This window comes from Arachis stenosperma, chromosome 4 (genome assembly GCF_014773155.1).
Source record: "Arachis stenosperma cultivar V10309 chromosome 4, arast.V10309.gnm1.PFL2, whole genome shotgun sequence".
NCBI lineage: Eukaryota > Viridiplantae > Streptophyta > Magnoliopsida > Fabales > Fabaceae > Arachis > Arachis stenosperma.
Window position 1 is genome coordinate 81,451,963 of NC_080380.1, and position 19,912 is coordinate 81,471,874.

A 19,912-nucleotide genomic window follows, 5' to 3' on the forward strand; every position below is an offset into this window, starting at 1 on the left:
CGCTTTCGAGACCAACCTGTTGTGGTCTTGTAACATTGCTCCATCCCAGCTTCATCCCAATTCATGGAGTTTTATAAAAATTTTCCAGCTACTGTGTCAAGAGTTAGGCATCAAGCCTTCTCTAACTCTTTTCCTCTATTTGTTTGTTTCGGCCAAGCCTGGGGCTTCTTCAAAAAAGAAAGCTTCTTGGGTTTCCTTTAGATATGCCCAAGGGCACAAGGTCTTTGCCATGTATGATGAGTCCTTTAAGGATTTTAAAAACTATTTCTTTAAAGTACGAGCTGTCGATGGGGTTCGCCCCTTTTTTCTTGATGAAAATGATGAACCTGCTTTTCCTCTTGAGTGGCAAAAGAATGTCATAGTGTCTCGGTATACTTGGGAGATGTTGGACGGGGTCGAACATGCCTTTGTGAGCGTATTGGAGGATATTTAGGGGGAGCCTCCGCATCTGGATACTAAGAAATTTCTGGGGGACCCCTCTTTGGTCCGAAAGGTGTTGGGTATTGACTGACGTGCTATTTTATTCTATTTTATCCCTATGATCCATGACTTTTATTTGATGATTTTGTTTTTTTCTGTTTTTCAGAAATGTCAAAAAATAACGACTCCATGAAGGCTTTTAAAAAAGCCAGGAAGGCAGCCGCTGCACAAAACATCTTGGTTAAGGCGGCAGGGGAGGGATCTTCTCAAACCACCATGAAACCGCCTGTACCAGGTTCCTCTGGGCAGAGGAGGGTGATCCCTACTCCTTGGGTTCGCCTGGTAGATCCTCCACAAACTTCTACTGCTACTTCTGGTGCTCCTTCCTCAAAAAAGCTGAAAACAAATGAGCCCTTTAACCTGGATGCCCCGAATTTTGACGTTGTCGAGTTTGTCGACCAGCAAGTTGCCCCTTACGGTGCGCTTTCTATGGATGATGTGTCCCTTCTTCAGCATTTAGACTTCATCACCAGAAACAGTGTGAAGATGGCACATATGGGTGCGGCTATTTTCCGAAATGTTCAGGGTATCCCGATTCATGCTACGAAGTCTTTCATGGAAGAGGCTAAATCGGAGTTTGATTGGATCAAGGGTCTGAAGGAGGAATTGGAGGTGAAGTTGACAAAGGTAGAAAAGGAACTGGAGGGTGAGAAGGCTAGCTCTATCGCCTTGGCGGCTTCCTTGAAGTTGGCTGAGGACATGGCATTGAAGCACAAGGATAGCTATGTCTTAGCTTATAGGGAGTTGGTGCATCTCCGAGATGACTTGGAAACTTCTCGGGTTAATTATGCCGAGCTCCAGGGTCACCTTGTGGGCAGCGTGACTGCCGCCTATGAGAACCTGATGGAGCAGTTCCGGATTGTTGCCCCTGATGCCGATTTGACTCTCGTTAGTCTTGATAACGTAGTAAAGGATGGCAAGATTGTCCCGGATGATCCCGATGATGACATTGAACCTCCTCCTTCGCCTTCTCTTAAAGCTTCTGCTATTCCGGTTTCTTCAGCCCCCTCGACCGTAGTTGAGCCAGATCCTGATTGTCAGATCTTGAATCGAGGCGACGGGACAGTGGATGCAGTGCCTCTCCAGACTCGTCCTCCATCACCTCATGTTGATGCTACTAGTGGAGGACCTCCGAATTCTCTTTAATTATCTTTGGTATATTTTGGTATAGCCCAGCCTGTGGGCTTTTGAACTTTTTATTTTGTAAAGCCTACTTCTGACTTTGGGTACTTAGTTGCTTTCGCTTTAGCAACTTTATTTTCGTTAAACAAAGTAGTCACCAGACTTGATGGTTTCTTGAGTTTGTTACTGCGACTTGTGTTTGGATTGGACCTTTATTTGCTTTATGTTTGTAGCCCGACTTCTTGTTAAGTCTGAATCCACCTTGTGTGTTGGTCTTCTTTCTTTGTCCCAAAGTTTATCTTCAACAATCCATTTCTATTGGACCTTTTCTGAGGTCTCTTATTAGGATTTACTTTTTGAGGTTTTCGGGTGGCCATCATGTCGAGCTTTTATGAGTCATTTCTGTAATTCTCCTACCTGGTCCTTGTTCAATTCTCTTTTCAGAGATTACTTGATAACTCTTTGTCTTTTGTGCCGACTTCATCATGTCGGGTTCTTCTGAGTTATTTTCTGTAGCTTTATTTTTCCGGACCGACTTTGTCACGTCGAGCCCTTATCGAGTTACTTAATAATCCTCTTTTTTGGACCTTATTTTAGATCTCTTTCAGGGATCGTCTTTTTGTAACTTTATCTTTCTGGGCCGACTTTGTCATGTCGAGCCCTTGTCGAGTTACTTGATAATCCTCTTTTTTGGACCTTGTTTTAGGTCTCTTTCAAGGACTATCTTTTTGTAACTTTATCTTTCCAGGCCGACTTTGTCACATCGAGCCCTTGTCAAGTTACTTGATAATCCTCTTTTTTGGACCTTGTTTTAGGACTCTTTCAGGACTATCTTTTTGTAACTTTATCTTTCCGGGCCGACTTTGTCATATCGAGCCCTTGTCAAGTTACTTGATAATCCTCTTTTTTGGACCTTGTTTTAGGTCTCTTTCAGGGACTATCTTTTTGTAACTTTATCTTTCCGGGCCGACTTTGTCACGTCGAGCCCTTGTCAAGTTACTTGATAATCCTCTTTTTTGGACCTTGTTTTAGGTCTCTTTCAGGGACTATCTTTTTGTAACTTTTTGTAGGAGTTTGACTTCATCATATCGGGCTCTTCGAAGTTATAGTAATCCTCTTTTACAGGGTTGGCCAGACCTCTTTCCAGGGCTTTACTTATAACTTTGGTTGTTGTGTCGGCCAACCTTTAAGTTACTTTATAGCAATCCACTTTATTAGGACCTCGTCAGGTCCTTTCTATGGATCACTTTCTATAACTTCTTGTATTATTCTTGTTTTCATCTTTGCCAATTTTGTAGAATTTGGATTTTTAGTCCTTGTTTTTGTCGTGATCGTACAGTGAATTTGGTTTTCACTTTTTTTCGATCTGTAGCTTTATAATCGGGCGATGAATGTTTTTAGAATAATACGACTTGATCGTTTGTAGAGAATCTGAACAAATTTTATTAAAAAAGAATGCAAATATTCATGAGGAGTGACGATTAGATTTTTGACGGTTTAGAATTTCACTAATGAAATCTCGTTGTAAAGTATAGTTTCTAAACCAATCGCTAATCCTTTCATACAAAAGTTGTTTGTCACTAGTACAAACCCCTAAATTTATAAACCGAAGTATTGGACCTCGGGTCGTTCTCCCTAGGATTTACAATAAAGTGTCTGGTTATTGGTTGTGAGTTATTTTGGGGTTTTGATATGAAGCATGAAAGATAAATGGTAATGAAAATAAACTAACAACTAACAAGCTCTTGGTAAGATGTGAGAGCTAGAAATCCTATCCTAGTTACCTTTCTCAATTGTGATGAGAATTGTTCATTGCTACCACTTAGTTAACCTCTAACCATGGAGGAAAGTCAAGTGGATGAATCAATTTGATTTCTCAAGTCCTAATCAACTCCTAAAGGAATGACTAGCTTTAGAGGCATTCAAATCAATTAGCAACTTCTAATTATCAATCAACAAAGGAATTAGATAACTCAAGAGTCACTAATTACTCTACCTAGGCCAAGAGGGACAAAACCTACACTAAAATCCAAACAAGCATTTTATCAAACACTTGGTAAGCATAAAAGAAAAAAAACATAGTAAATCAACAACAAGAATGAAATCTAACAACAATTATTGAAAGGAATTAACAACAACAATCAAAGAGACGCATTTATCATGAATTACCTTTATTGAATTGGAAGAGAGTAAAAGGAACAATACTAGATCTATAACAAAATACAAGAACAACATAAAGGAAATTGCAATAAAGGAATGGAAGAAAAATCAATGTAACAATAAGGAATTGAGAAGATAGAAGTAGAAGAAGATGAATCTAAATCTAGACCTAAGAACTAAACCTAATCCTAATTCTAGAGAGAAGGGAGAGCTTCTCTCTCTAAAAACTCTAAAACTAATCCTCTAACTAAAACTAATGACTAAAAGTGATTATTGGTCAAAGTGATGCCTTCTCCTTAATCCTTCATCCTTTTATTCCTTTCCCTTAGCAATTTGGCGCCAAAAATGGGTTCAGAAACCCTCTCAAATCGCCAGGCACGTGTTGCATTAGTGAGGTCATGTGCCATCATCGGCGCGTGCGTGCACGGTACGCGTGCGCGTCCTTGGCCTGTTTCGCAATGTGCGCGCGAGCGCCTTGTGCGCGTGCGCGTGCACGGTTGACTTTGCTTCTTTGACTTTTTATGCTTCTCTCCACTTGTATGCTTCCTTCCTTGCTTCCTTTGATCCATGCCTAGCCTATTTCATCCTGAGATTACTAACAAACACATCAAGGCATCTTATGGAATCAAAGAAGAAATAGAATTCATCAAAATAAGGCTTAAAAGCATGTTTTTACACTTAAGCACAAATAAGGGAGAGATAATAAAACCACGCTAATTCCTAGGCTAAATGTGACAAAAGGTTATCAAAATGCTCTAAATTCAATACAAACAAACCGTCAAAAATGGGGTTTGTCAAGGAGTTAACTTCCTAAGTCGGGTGATTTGTAAGTCTTGTCGGGGCGCCTCGTTAAAAACCTTTTTCAGGAAAAAGAGTGCGCTTCGTCCAAGATCTTTTATCATCCCTAGCTATAGTACCTTCTCAGGTTGCAGGCGTGCCATGATCTAGGAAGCTCTCGCCCGTCGAGTTCGGAAAGTCTGTAGTAGCCCTTTCCCAATACTTCTATGACTCGGAAGGGTCCTTTCCAGTTTGCTGCCAGCTTTTCTTCTCCGGGTCGAATTGTTCCTATGTCGTTTCGGATTAGGATAAGGTTGTTTTCAACAAAGGCCCGCTGTATTACTTTTCGGTTATATCTGGAGGCCATTCGTCTTTTCAACGCCTCTTCCCTTATTCGAGCTTTCTCTCGGATTTCTGGAAGTAAATCGAGCTATTCCCTTTGAAGTTGGGAATTGACTTTTTCGCTAAAATGAATTACTCTGGGTGATCCTTCTTCGACAACCACTGGGATCATTGCCTCCATTCCGTAAGCTAATCGGAAGGGTGACTCCTTTGTCGTGGAATGTGGAGTCGTTCGATACGCCTATAGGACTTGTGGGAGTTCCTCAGCCCAGGCTCCCTTTGCATCCTATAATCTCCATTTTATCCCTGCTAATATAACTTTGTTAGCAGCTTCGGCTTGCCCATTGGCTTGGGGGTGCTCAACAGAGGTGAATTGTTGCTTTATATTTAGGTCGGCCGCTACTTTTCTAAAGCATGTGTCTGTGAACTGGGTACCATTGTCTATAGTGATGGAGTATGGGACTCCGAACCTTGTGACAATGTTTCTATATAGGAATTTCCGGCTTCTTTGAGCTGTGGCATTGGCTAGGGGTTCTGCCTCGATCCATTTTGTGAAGTAGTCTATTCCTACTATGAGGAATTTAACTTGTCCTGACCCTTGAAGGAAAGGTCCGAGGAGATCGAGTCCCCATTTTGCAAATGGCCAAGGTGAGGTTACACTGATGAGCTCCTCTGGCGGAGCGGGGTGGAAGTTGGCATGCTTTTGACATGGCGAACATGTCTTTACGAATTCTGTGGCCTCTTTTTGTAGAGTTGGCCAATAGAATCCTGTCCAAAGTACTTTTTTGGCTAGTCATTGCGCTCTAAGATGATTGCCACAAATGCCACTGTGTACTTCTTCTAGGATATCCTTAGTGTTGGAAGTCGGCACGCATTTTAGCAATGGTGTTGAAATTCCTCTTTTGTATAAAGTATTGTTTATGATGGTGTAGTATTGTGCTTCCCGTTTTAACCTCTTTGCCTCTTTCTCATCTGTAGGGAGGGCCTCTATCGTGAAGTAATTAATTATGGGGGTCATCCATCCCTGATCGCGATCTGTTATGGCTAGGACCTTTTCTTCGTCTGAGATTGATAGCTTCTGTAGAGTTTCTTGGATAAGACTTCTATTGTTGCCTCCTAGTTTGGTGCTGGCTAGTTTTGAGAGTGCATCGGCCCGGACATTCTGTTCTCGGGGTATGTGTCGGATCTCATACTCTCTGAGTTGTCCGAGCTGTTTCTTGGTTTTGTCCAAGTACTTTTTCATAGTGGGATCTTTGGCTTGGTAGCTTCCTGTTATTTGTGAAGTGACTACTTGTGAGTCGCTGAAGATGATAAGTTTTTGAGCTCCCACCTCCCCAGCCAGTTTCAAACCAGCTAATAGTGCCTCATATTCCGCTTGGTTGTTTGAGGCAGGGAACCCGAATTTGAGGGATAGTTCGATTTGGGTCCCCTGGTCGCTTTCAAGTATGACACCTACGCCACTTCCCGTTTTGTTCGAGGAGCCATCCACATATAGATTCCATACTACGGGGATTTCCGGTGTGTCCATAAATTCTGCAATGAAGTCGGCCATATATTGAGATTTGATGGCCGTCTGTGCTTCGTATTGAAGGTCGAATTCGGACAACTCGACTGCCCATTGCAAGATTCTGCCTGCCAAGTCTATTTTCTGTAAGATTCCTTTTATGGGCTGGTTGGTCCAAATTTTAATGGTGTGAGACTGGAAGTATGGACGAAGTCATCGAGATGTTATTATGAGAGCGTAAGCGAATTTTTCTATTTTTTGATAGTTCTGTTCGGACCCTTGTAATGCTTTGCTGATAAAGTATATGGGTTGTTGCCCACTGTTGTCTTCCCGGACCAGTGCTGAGGCTATTGCCCGATTTCCTACTGCGAGGTACAAGATGAGTGGTTCTCCTTCCTGTGGCCGACCTAATATAGGTGGTTGTCCCAGAAATTTTTTGAAGTCTTGGAAGGCTCGCCCACATTCAACTGTCCATTCAAACTCCTTTTCCTTCCTTAGAGTGGCGTAAAAGGGGAGAGATCGTATTGCTGATCCCGCCAGGAATCTAGACAAGGCCGCCAGCCGCCCGTTGAGTTGCTGTACCTCTTTGATACAAGTCGGGCTTTTCATGTCGAGTACGGCCCTGCACTTGTCCGGGTTCACTTCGATTCCTCTCTGTGTGATCATAAAACCCAAGAATTTACCAGCTTCCACTGTGAAGGTACATTTCGTGGGATTGAGTCGCATGCCGTGTCGTCTTATGGTGTTGAATACCTGTGTCAGGTCGGATAGTAACATCTCTTCGTTTTGTGTCTTCACTAGCATGTCGTCCACGTAGACCTCCATGATCTTTCCGATGTGATCTAAAAAAACTTTGTTCATTAGCCTTTGGTAAGTGGCTCCTGCGTTTTTGAGACCGAAAGGCATAACGATGTAGCAGTAATTTGCCTTTGGGGTTAGGAAAGAGGTTTTTTCTTGGTCGGGTGGGTACATTGGGATTTGGTTATATCCCGAGTATGCGACCATAAAGGAGAGGTATTTGTATCCGGAGGAAGCATCTACCAGTGCGTCGATGTTTGGGAGTGGATAAGGATCTTTCGGGCAAGCTTTGTTGAGATTGGTATAGTCGGTGTACATTCTCCACTTTCCATTTGACTTTTTTACCAAAATGACATTAGCAAGCCATAGCGGGTATTTGACTTCTCTTATGAAGCCCGCCTCCAGTAGAGCTCGTACCTGTTCTTCCACTGCTTGAGAGCGTTCTGGTCCTAGCTTTCTGCGCCTTTGTTGTACCAGCCGAGATCCTGGGTAGACTGCTAGCTTGTGGCACATTAGTTTGGGATCTATGCCTGGCATATCTGCGGCCTTCCACGCAAAGAGGTCGGCGTTGTCACGTAGGAACTATATGAGTGATTTTTTATCTCCCCTTTTAGGAGTATGCCGATGTTGGTTGTTTGGTCTGGGGTGTTCCCGATCTGGATTTTCTCTACTTCTCCTTCAGGTTGTGGGCGGAGCTCTTCCCGCCTCCGAACTCCTCCGAGCTCGATTGTATGAAATTCTTCTCCTCTGCCTCTGAGGTTTAGACTCTCATTGTAACAGCGGCGCGCCATCTTCTGATCTGCCTTTACTGTGGCTATTCCTTTGGCGGTCGGGAACTTCATGCATAGATGCGGGGTCGAGACTATTGCACCGAGTTGATTTAGCGTTGCCCGACCTATTAGGGCATTGTAGGCTGAGCTTACGTCAACGACGATGTAATCTATTTTGAGTGTCTTTGACTGACTTCCCTTTCCAAAAGTTGTGTGGAGCGGGATGTATCTCATTGGTTGAACCGGGGTGTCTCCTAACCCGAACATGCTGTCCGGATATGCTCTGAGTTCTTTTTCTTCCAAGCCAAGTTTTTCGAAAGCAGTTTTGAATAAGATATCGGCAAAGCTCCCCTGGTCTATCAGTGTGCGATGAAGATTTGCGTTTGCCAGTATAATAGTGATGACCATGGGATCGTCATGCCCTGTCGCGATGCCGGATGCGTCTTCCTTGGTAAAAGTGATTGCCAGGATGTCGGGTGCTTCCTTCCTTTCTGCGACGTGGTATACGTCTTTGAGATGTCTTTTGCGGGATGATTTGGAGATTCCTCCCCCGGCGAATCCGCCGTGTATCATGTGGATATGTCTTTCTGGCGTCCGGGATGACCGCGCAGTTAGTCCGACGTCTTCAGCTCTTCTTCTTTTCCTTTGTTCGTCATCATGGGTTGCCAGGTATCGATCTAACTTTCCTTCTCGTACGAGCTTTTCTATGACGTTTTTTAAGTCAAAACACTCGTTGGTGGAGTGCCCCCGGATCCAATGGTATTCACAATATTCAGCCCGGTTTCCTCTTCATTTTTTGCCTTTGAGTGGTCGAACTGGTGGTATTTTTTCTGTGTTGCAAATCTCTCTGTAGATATCCACAAGAGACACCCGAAGAGGGGTGTAATTGTGGTATTTTTTTATTTTCTCTCCATGGCGATCTTCTTTCTTTCTGGAATCTTTATTTTTATCCCGAGAGGTGACCCCCCTTTGAGGTCTCTCCTAATCGGGAGTTTTCTTCCATGTTGATGTACTTATCCGCTCGTTCTTGCACCTCGTTCAGAGACGTAGGGTACTTCTTTGATATAGATTGACTAAAAGGCCCTTCTCGCAAGCCATTAATGAGGCCCATGATAGCGGCTTCTATTGGCAGGTTTTGTATATCCAAGCAGGTCTTGTTGAATCTCTCCATGTAGTTGCACAGAGTTTTCCTCTCTCCTTGTCTGATTCCCAGTAAGCTCGGCACATGTTTAGCTTTATCCTTTTGGATGGAGAATCTGGCCAGGAACTTCTTGGCCATGTCATCGAAACTCGAGATGGATCTAGGAGGGAGGTTATCGAACCATCTAATTGCTGTTTTTGTTAAAGTAGTTGGAAAGGCTTTGCACCGAACTGTATCTGAGGCGTCTGTGAGATACATTCTGCTCCTGAAGTTGCTGAGATGATGGCTGAGATCCGTAGTGCCATCGTACAAGGTCATGTCTGGGAGTTTAAAGTCTTTTGGGATTCTTGTCTTCATGATCTCTTTGGTGAATGGATCTTGCTCTTTGCGAGTGCTATCTTCGGGAGTGGAACGGCCGGCTTTAGTCTTGACATCGGCTTCAAGTTTTAGGAGTTTGTTCTCCAATTTCTGACGTCACCTTATTTCTTTTTGCAGGCCCTTCTCAGCCTATCGTTGGCGTAGAGCTTCTTCCTCAAGTTGTTTTAGCCGATCTTGAAACGCATCCAGGGCTCCCTCATTTGGGGAGTTCTTTTTGTTGATTTGGGGAGTATCTTTTGGTGTAGTGTCCGTATTTTTGTGCGGCGTTCTATCCTCTAGATCTGAGTCGTGGTTGTTGTCATGGTCGTCCGCCATGGTGCTGGGATGACTTCCAGGTTCCCCAGCAACGGCGCCAATGTTCCGAGGGTTACCTGAAACTGTAGGTCGATCTTGGACGAGATCTTCGGTACTTGGTCGGAGTTGTTGTATCTGACCTGTTGATGGTGGCTGGAGCCGCTGTGTCCGACTTGTTGGACACGGTGGTGGTGCTGATCCTTCGTTCCCAGAGGGTGGGGGTACCTGCAAGGGACTCCGATGCTTAAGTTAGCAAGGGTATTAAGCAGGTATTGAGTAGAATCAGAGTATGAGTTATATCTGGGTGCTCTAGTGTATTTATAATGGCAAAGAGTGACCTTCTTAGATAAGATAAGTTAGTTATCTTTATCTTTATCTTTATCTTTATCTTTAATTGAGGTCATCTTATCTTCAAGGGAACCGCCCTTCTCTCTGTAGGCTTGGGCTGCCTTAGGATTTGGGGCATGTTCCTCCGTTTGGGCCCTCTATTGAGCCTTCTTGTGATTTGGCCGACCTCTTTGAGAAGAGGTCGGGTCCTCCTGACCTTAAAGAGGTCGGTCGCTTTGTCTGTAGAACATCCCGGGTCGGAGAGCTCAACCTAGGATATGAACACAATTCTTATTTATTTTTCAATTACCAAAATTATAATTTTAATTATACGAGATATTCAATAAAGATTATATAAAAATTTTAATTAATTTAAACTCCAATTATGACGAAACTCCATTTAATTACCTTTAGTAAAATAATTTTCTTAAAATAAAATTATCAACAAATAAAATAAATTACAAATAACTAATTATTTGATTTTCAAAAACTAGGATCGTTACAGAATTCCACCCATTTTCCAAAATCAAAACTTCTGCAATTGCTTCAAAGTCTGAGGACAGGAAAGAGTGGTTTTCACTGGAAAAAACATTGGAAAAATTGGAAATTATTCTTGGGTAGGTGTTGTATTGGTTAGATAAATAGATGGTATTCAAGGAAGTTGAGTAAGAAAAATGAAAATTAAAAAGGAAAATTAACTCACCGTTAGAAGAGGAGTGGAGTAGTGCAGAAGAAACTAATGGAATCCCCAAATTTATGTAAATAGGAGGCACCCGCAACTCACCACCTCAGGGCATGAAAATGGAAACAGAATGCTGCCCCAATTGTTGATTCCTGTCAATATCATTAATAAAAGAAATTCAGCAACATAATCCTCATAACCATAAATATTTTTTGAACATAAATATCTACAAATATCCATAAATATCCATCACAATTAGTAGACTCTCAATTTAGAAAAACCATAATATCCTTGTTTTGAACCAAATGAATTATAACAACCACTTAATTTGATAAATAAAATAAAATGAGCACCACTTAATACTATTTAGAAATTAAGAAATTATCCAAAGAAGATACCTCTGCTTTATATTTAAAAGGAGCCATACACCCATAAAAAAAATAACTGCAAAAGATAAATAAAAACAAATGCGAATACATAAGTTGCTTGTTGCATGTACACAACTTATATTCTGCAAATCATCTATGCATTCATTCAGATAAAATCACAGGAAAGGAAAATTTATATGAACACATCAACCTATAAACCTAGGTATCAGAAAACAAAGACTATAAATGCAAAATCTGTTCGGGCTTCAGGCCATACCCACTTCAATTTCTGGTAGTGTACTGCTGGGCCATATATTTGATCCACAATATGATGGATACCTACAGAAGCACAAATCTAAGAAAATGTGTATGGTCATAGGATACAGAATTGCCAAAGCTTCCATTTTTAACTTGGCATCTATGAGTGTAGCTGTAGATAGGCATCAGCCTAAACTGAATTGCAAGTTATAAGGCAAAAAAAGCTTATCGACTGAGGTATAAATTATCTAAAAGTGAGATTGTCGTATATCTAAACAATGAACTATTCTCCCGTATCCCATGAACAAAAGTTACATATGAATCATCATCCATGAACAAAAGAGATATCTAATGAACAAAAGTTACATATGAACAAAAGAGGTATTAATTAAAAGAATAAAATTAAATTTATTTTAAATATTTAAAATAAAACTGAGTTATATACATACTTGATAATTAAAAGTTATATTTTAAAAACAAATTTTTAAAAATAAAACATTTACCCGACCAAATCTTAAGTAAAATTTATTATTATTATAATTGAAGAAATAAGAAACGAAATAAGTTTCATACTGGACTTACTTTCACAGCACTCACAATTCCAAATTATGAAAATAACTTGTATGAAAAAAATGTCGGGAGAAGCCAAAAGCAAAATTGTATCCCAATGCAAATTTGTATCTTTCCAAAGAGAAACATTCTAAAGAAGAAGACAGGTGAGATTGTTGCTAACTGCATTAGAAAAAGATAGGTAGCATGAAAAAGGAAATAAAAATAATAATAATAATACTTCCCATTCATTATTGCCAATTTCTTCTGTGGTCCTTTTCCAAAGTCAAGTTCCCCTATGGCATCATTTCTCAGTTAATTCTAATTTCTTTTTTATCCATCACGGAGACATATTCAATTCAATATTAAAAGCTATAACTTTTTACATGAATCAACTATATTTTTGCTTGTAACAACCCCGATTTTTGAGTATGCGAGATCTTTTCTGAAGGTATGAATTTTTCCGGAAGATCAGTAAAGAGAACACCTCTGATATATCATCAAACATCTCAATCCTCATTGTCATTATGTCATCTTTAAGCTAGAACCTCTTTTGGGCAAGCTTGACAACGCAATCGCGAAGAACTTAGTTTTTGAACCGTATCGGTTAGGAGTTTTGATTTTGGTTTTCATAAATAGTCTCAGTTTGACGAACTGGACTCGATTCATGAGAAAAGAGAAATAATAGTACAATATTATCATTATATTAGTATTAGAAGCTGCTTGAATGATATTATAATGTTACTTGGTCTGTTTTAGTTAAAAACAGGAAATCGGTTTAACCGGGTTCACAATTTACTGGTGCAGCTTAGCACCAGCACTCTCTGATGACTTTAGCAATGCTAAGGCCTCATCATATATGTTCTATTCTCATAATAAAAATGTTTCTAGCGTCATTTATGCTAGTAGCTCAGAAAAAAATTTAGAGATGTTTTTACAAGTATTTCGATACATCTAGTTTTAGTAGTTATACACCAGAGATATTTTAATATTATTTTAATCCACCTCCAAGCCAACCAATCACAACTCACCCTACACCCCAAAAAACCCCTAAGGCTGGTTCATTTACTCCTTGTGGCCGAAATTTCTAAGGGAGAAAAATTCTTAGTTCTAAATCTTCAAAGCTTGATTTCTTCTGAACTAAAACTCAAATAAAAACTTTGATTACACCAAAATGATCCTCTCTTCTTTCTCTACATAACCATGTAACTTATCAGGACTGGAAATAAGGTTAGATGGCTGTCCCTTTCCCCTTTGAATTCGGTTTTCAAGGAAGCATGCTTAAAACATGTATTTTCTTGATGTTCTTCCTTAGATCTCTTGCTTAGCTTGATTTGTGAACCAAGAATCTTCAATTCCCAGCATGTTTAAGGTGAGGAATCCCTTTTTAACATGTTGATTAAGGTTTGGTCAGTTGAGGTTTTATGGATTCAAAGTTGTTCTTGATGTGTTTTAGGAGGAAAAAAGTGCTTTAAGAACACTTCAAAGTGTAACCGGATTTGGAGCAGCAAATCAAGGTAGGTGTTCATACCCTGGGTCGAGTTACCCGACCCGGGATGATTGGCGATAAAAGCGACCGACCTCCTTAGGTCCGACTAGCCGACCTCTTCTCAAAGAGCTTGGCCAAATCGACAGGAGAGCCCAGTAAAGGGCCCAAACAGAGGAACACGACCCAAATCCTAGGGCAACCCAAGCCTATAGAGATAAAGGCGGTTTCATTGAAGATACGCTGACCTCAACTCAAAGATAAAGATAAGATAAGATAACTAACTTATCTTATCCAAAAGGTCACATCTCATCATTATAAATACGCTGGAGCACCCAGGTATAACTCATACTCTGATTCTACATAAAACCTGCTTAATACCCTTGCTAACTTAAGCATCGGAGTCCCTTGCAGGTACCCCCCACCCTTCGGTGACAGAGGATCAGCAGCACCATCAGTCCAACAAGTCGGACGTACCAGCTCCGGCTGTCATCCACCTGCCGGACACACCAGCTACGACCAGTACAGAAGATCTCGTCCGAGATCGACCTCCAGTTTCAGGTAACCCTCGGAACATTGGCGCCGTTGCCGGGGACCTAGAAGTCATCCCATCACCATGGCGGACGACCATGACAACGACCACGATTCAGGTCTGAAAGATAGAACACCGCACAAGAACGCGGATGTCACGCTGCAAGATACCCCGGAAACCAACAAGGACAAAGACTCACCAAATTCGGGGGCAATAGAAGCGCTCCTAGATCGCCTAAAACAACTTGAAAAAGAAACCCAACAACAACGAGAAATCGGAAAAGATCTACAAAGAGAGGTGCAGCGACATCGAGAATTGGAAGAAAAACTACAGCAATTGGAAGCCGATCTTAAATTAAAAGCCCCTCGGGCCAATCTCGAAGAAAATTCATGCAAAGAGCAAGACCCGTTCACCAGGGAAATCATGAAAACCAAAATTCCAAAAGACTTCAAACTCCCGGATATGACCCTGTATGATGGCACCACGGACCCCAACCACCACCTCAGCAACTTCAGAAGCAGAATGTACCTTACCGATGCCCCAGATGCTATTCGCTGTAAAGCCTTTCCAACAACTCTCACAAAGACAGCAATCCGATGGTTCGACAACCTACCCCCAAAGTCCATCTCAAGCTTTGATGACCTAGCTAAAAAATTCCTAGCCAGATTCTCCATTCAGAAAGATAAGGCCAAGCACGCCCCCAGCTTACTAGGGATCAAACAAGAAGATCGGGAGAGCCTTCGCAACTACATGGAGAGATTCAACAAAACGTGCATGGACATACAAAGTTTACCAACAGAGGCCGCCATCATGGGACTGATCAACGGCCTACGAGAGGGACCTTTTAGCCAGTCTATATAAAAAAAGTACCCGATCTCCTTAGACGAAGTACAGGAACGAGCAGAAAAATATATCAACATGGAAGAAAACGCTCGGTTAGGAGAGACCTCAAAATCGGGGGCCTCCTACCGAGACAAAGACAAGGAATCCAAGAGAAAAGAAGATCGACAAGGGGAGAAAATCAAAAAATACCACAATTACACTCCTCTCAGGGCATCCCTGGTTGAGATATACAAAGAAGTCTGCCATACAGAAAAAATTCCCCCAGCACGGCCACTCAAAGGCAAAAGGGGAGGAGGAAACCGGAAGGAATACTGTGAATACCATCGAGTCCGAGGACACTCCACAAATGAATGCTTCGACTTAAAAAATATCATAGAAAAATTGGTGAGAGAAGGAAAATTAGATCGATTTCTGGCCACCCGAGATGATGATCAAAGAAAGAGACGAAGGGATGAAGATACGGAACGAACCGAACGATCACCTCGGACACCAGAGAGACATGTCCACATGATACATAGCAGACTCGCAGGAGGTGGGATCTCCAAATCATCTCGCAAAAGATATCTCAAAGAAGTATATCATGTCGAGGGAAAGGAGGAAGCACTTAACATCCCAGCAATAACATTCACTAAAGAGGACGCCTCCGGCATCATCTCAGGACACGACGATCCCATGGTCATCACCATCATATTGGCAAACACCAATCTACACCGCACCTTAATAGACCAAGGGAGTTCCGCCGACATCTTATTCAAAACAGCCTTCGATAAACTCGGCTTAGAAGAAAAAGAACTTAAAGCATATCCAAACAGTCTGTTCGGACTAGGAGATACCCCGGTTCAGCCACTGGGATACATACCACTACATACAACCTTCAGAAAAGGGAACCAATCCAGGACCCTCAAAATAGACTACATCGTGGTCGATGTAAGTTCAGCTTACAATGCTCTCATAGGTTGGACAACACTCAACCAACTTGGCGCAATAGTCTCGACCCCACATCAATGTATGAAATTCCCCACTACGAAAGGAATAGCCACGATAAAAGCAGATCAAAAGATGGCACGTCGCTGTTATAACGAAAGCCTAAACCTCAGAGGCGGAGGAGAAGAGTTCCATACAAATCGAGCTGGGCGGAGTCCAACGACGAGAAAAGCTTCGTCCACAGCCAGAAGGTGAGATAGAGAAGATTCAGATCGGGGATACTTCAGAAAAAACAACTAATATTGGCACAATCCTAAGAGAAGATTCAAAAGAATTACTAATACAATTCTTACAAGATAATGTTCATCTCTTCGCGTGGAAAGCCGCAGACATGCCAGGAATAGACCCTAAGCTAATGAGTCATAAGTTGGCGGTCTACCCAGGATCTCGGCCGGTACAGCAGAGACGAAGAAAACTTAGGCCAGAGCGATCCCAGGTTGTGGAAGAACAAGTACAAGCACTACTGGAAGCAAGATTCATAAGAGAAGTCAAATACCCACTATGGCTAGCCAACGTCGTCTTGGTGAAAAAATCAAATGGGAAGTGGCGAATGTGCACCGATTACACCGATCTCAACAAAGCTTGTCCAAAAGATCCATACCCACTCCCAAGTATTGACGCTCTGGTAGATGCTTCCTCCGGATATAGATATCTCTCGTTTATGGACGCATACTCGGGGTACAACCAAATCCCCATGTATCCACCAGATCAAGAAAAGACCTCATTCTTAACACCGAAAGCAAACTACTACTACATTGTGATGCCTTTCAATCTCAAGAATGCAGGAGCTACTTATCGAAGGCTAATGAATAAAGTCTTCTCGGATCACATCGGAAAGGTCATGGAAGTCTACGTGGACGACATGCTAATAAAAACACAAAGCGAAGAGACATTATTGTCTGACCTGGCCCAAGTGTTCGACACCATAAGAAAGCATGACATGCGACTCAATCCCACGAAATGCACCTTTGCAGTAGAAGCGGGCAAATTCTTAGGTTTCATGCTCACACAAAGAGGAATTGAAGCAAATCCAGACAAATGTCAGGCCATACTCAACATAAAGAGCCCAACCTGTGTCAAAGAAGTACAGCAACTCAACGGGAGATTGGCCGCCCTATCTCGATTTCTTAGCAGGAGTTGCGATAAGATCTCTCCCCTTCTATGCTACTTTAAGAAAGGGAAAACAGTTCGAATGGACAACAGAATGTGAGCAAGCCTTCCAAGACTTTAAAAAGTTCTTAGGACGGCCACCTATCCTATCTCGACCACGAGAAGGAGAACCACTCATATTATATCTCGCAGTAGGAAGCCGGGCAATAGCCTCAGCACTAGTCAAAGAAGACGAGAATGGACAACAACCCATCTACTTCATTAGCAAAGCACTACAGGGATCCGAGCTGAACTACCAGAAAATAGAAAAATTTGCCTATACTCTCATTTTAACATCCCGACGACTCCGCCCTTACTTCCAGGCTCACACCATTAAGGTTCGAACTAACCAGCCCTTAAAAGGAATATGGCAGAAAACAAATTTAGCAGGCAGAATTTTACAATGGGTAGTCAAGCTGTCAGAGTTCGACCTCCAATATGAAGCTCGGACGGCCATCAAATCACAGTATCTGGCTGACTTTATCGCAGAATTCACAGATGCCCTGGAAACCCTCACAGAATGGAATCTCTATGTGGACGGTTCTTCAAATAAAACTAGAAGCGGCGCAGGCGTAATAATAGAAAGCAACCAAGGAACCCAAGTTGAGCTCTCCCTCAAGTTCGGGTTCCCGACCTCAAATAACCAGGCAGAATATGAAGCATTGTTAGCTGGTTTGAAGCTGGCTGAAGAGGTGGGAGCTCAAAAACTCAACATTTACAGTGATTCACAAGTGGTCACATCACAAATAACAGGGAGCTACCAAGCCAAAGATCCCACCATGAAAAAATATTTGGATAAGACCAAGGAACAGCTCGGACAAATCGGGGAATATAAGATCTACCACATACCCCGTGAACAAAATGCCCGAGCTGACGCACTCTCGAAACTAGCCAGCACCAAACCAGGGGTCAACAATAGAAGCCTCATCTAGGAAATGTTACAGAACCCGTCAATCTCGGAAGAGGAAAAAGTCCTAGCCATAGTAAACCAGAACCAAGGATGGATGACCCCCATAATCAACTACCTCAAAACAGGAACACTCCCCGCAGAAGAAAAGAAGGCAAATAGGCTAAAAAGGGAGGCACAGTACTACACCATCATAAACAACATCCTGTACAAAAGAAGGATCTCAGTACCATTATTAAAATGCGTGCCGACCTCCCACACAAAGGAAGTGTTAGAAGAAGTACACGGCGGCATTTGTGGCAATCATCTCGGAGCACGGGCCCTCGCCAAAAAAGTACTCTGGGCAGGGTTCTATTGGCCAACATTACAGAAAGAAGCCACAGAATTTGTAAAGACATGTCCACCATGTCAAAAACATGAGAACTTTCACATCGCCCCGCCAGAAGAGCTCATCAGCGTGACTTCGCCTTGGCCGTTTGCAAAATGGGGACTCGATCTTCTCGGTCCCTTTCCCCAGGGATCAGGACAAGTTAAATTTCTCATAGTAGGGGTAGATTACTTTACAAAGTGGATCGAGGCAGAACCTCTAGCCAACGCCACCGCCCAAAGAAGCCGGAAATTCCTATATAGAAACATTGTCGCAAGGTTCGGAGTTCCATATTCAATAACCACAGACAATGGCACTCAATTCACAGATGCAGGCTTCAGAAAACTAGTAGCCGACTTGAATATAAAGTACCAGTACACCTCCGTCGAACATCCACAGGCCAATGGACAGGCCGAAGCCACCAACAAAGTCATATTGGCCGGGTTAAAACGGAGATTACAAGATGCAAAGGGAGCCTGGGCAGAAGAGCTTCCACAGGTCCTATGGGCATATCGAACGACGCCACATTCCACCACAAAGGAATCCCCCTTCCGGTTAGCATACGGAATAGAGGCAATGATTCCAGTAGAGATTGAGGAAAGATCGCCTAGAGTAGTTCATTACAATGAGGGAGCAAACTCTCAACTTCAGAGGGAAGAGCTCGACCTACTACCTGAAATCCAAGAAAGAGCTCGGATCAGGGAGGAAGCTCTAAAGAGCCGAATGGCTTCCAGATATAATCAAAGGGTAGTACCGAGAAGTTTTGCAGAGAATGATCTTATCCTAATCCGAAATGATATTGGAACAACTCGACCAGGAGAAGGAAAGCTGGCAGCAAACTGGAAAGGACCCTACCGAGTTATAGAAGTACTTGGGAAGGGCTACTACAGACTGTCCGAACTCGATAGACTAGAGCTTCCCAGATCATGGCACGCCTGCAACCTAAGAAGGTACTACAGTTCGAAAAGGTAAAGGATCTCATTATTGGATGCACTCTTTTTCCTGAAAAGGTTTTTTAATGAGGCACCAGGTTGAGACCTAAACACTACCGACTTAAAAGGATGAAAAAATTTCCACATGTATATATTCGCACTTTTCTTTGAATAAAATTTATTTAGATATTCTACAAGATTTCAAGACGCATTAATCTGAAGTATTCATCGTCCGATTATAAAGCAACAGATCGGCAGAAAGTGAAAAACAATTTCACTGCACGATCACGATAAAGATAACCATCCGATAAAGGTGAAAACACGATTCACCCAAAAGACGATCTAAAGATGCCAACCACTTTCTACAAATCAGCAAAGATGAACACAGAATAATGTAAGAAGTTATCAAAAGCAATCCAAAAAAGAACCTGACGAGGTCTTACAGATAGCTAAAATAATAACTTAAGGACTGGCCGACGTTCAGAAGTCGGACCAAGTCAACCCAAGTTATAAGTAAACCCTGGAAAGAGGTTTGGCCAACCCTATTAAAGAGGATTACTTTAACTTAGAAAGAGATTGACCTAACAAAGTCGGTTTCCTACAAAACAAAGTTATAAAAGTAATCCCTGAAAGAGACCTGACAAAGGTCCAAGAAAGAGGATTACAAAAATAACTTAGAAAGAGATCGACCTAACGAAGTCGGTTTCCTACTAAACAAAGTTATAAAAATAATCCCTGAAAGAGACCTGACAAAGGTCCAAG

The 19,912-nt window shown here is 42.1% G+C and overlaps 1 long non-coding RNA gene across 2 annotated transcripts; it reads right to left on the reverse strand.

Moving 5' to 3' along the window:
- Positions 1–10,145: 10,145 nt before the first annotated feature.
- LOC130976598 (uncharacterized) lies at positions 10,146–12,039 on the reverse strand. 2 transcript variants are annotated; one of them, XR_009084715.1, is made up of 4 exons: positions 11,984–12,039; positions 11,421–11,482; positions 10,797–10,927; positions 10,146–10,364 (listed from the first exon to the last, which is right to left on the reverse strand). It is a non-coding gene; the product is annotated as an uncharacterized LOC130976598 (long non-coding RNA). The 2 variants fall into 2 exon arrangements; XR_009084716.1 differs by lacking the exon at positions 10,146–10,364 and adding an exon at positions 10,471–10,672.
- Positions 12,040–19,912: the final 7,873 nt, after the last annotated feature.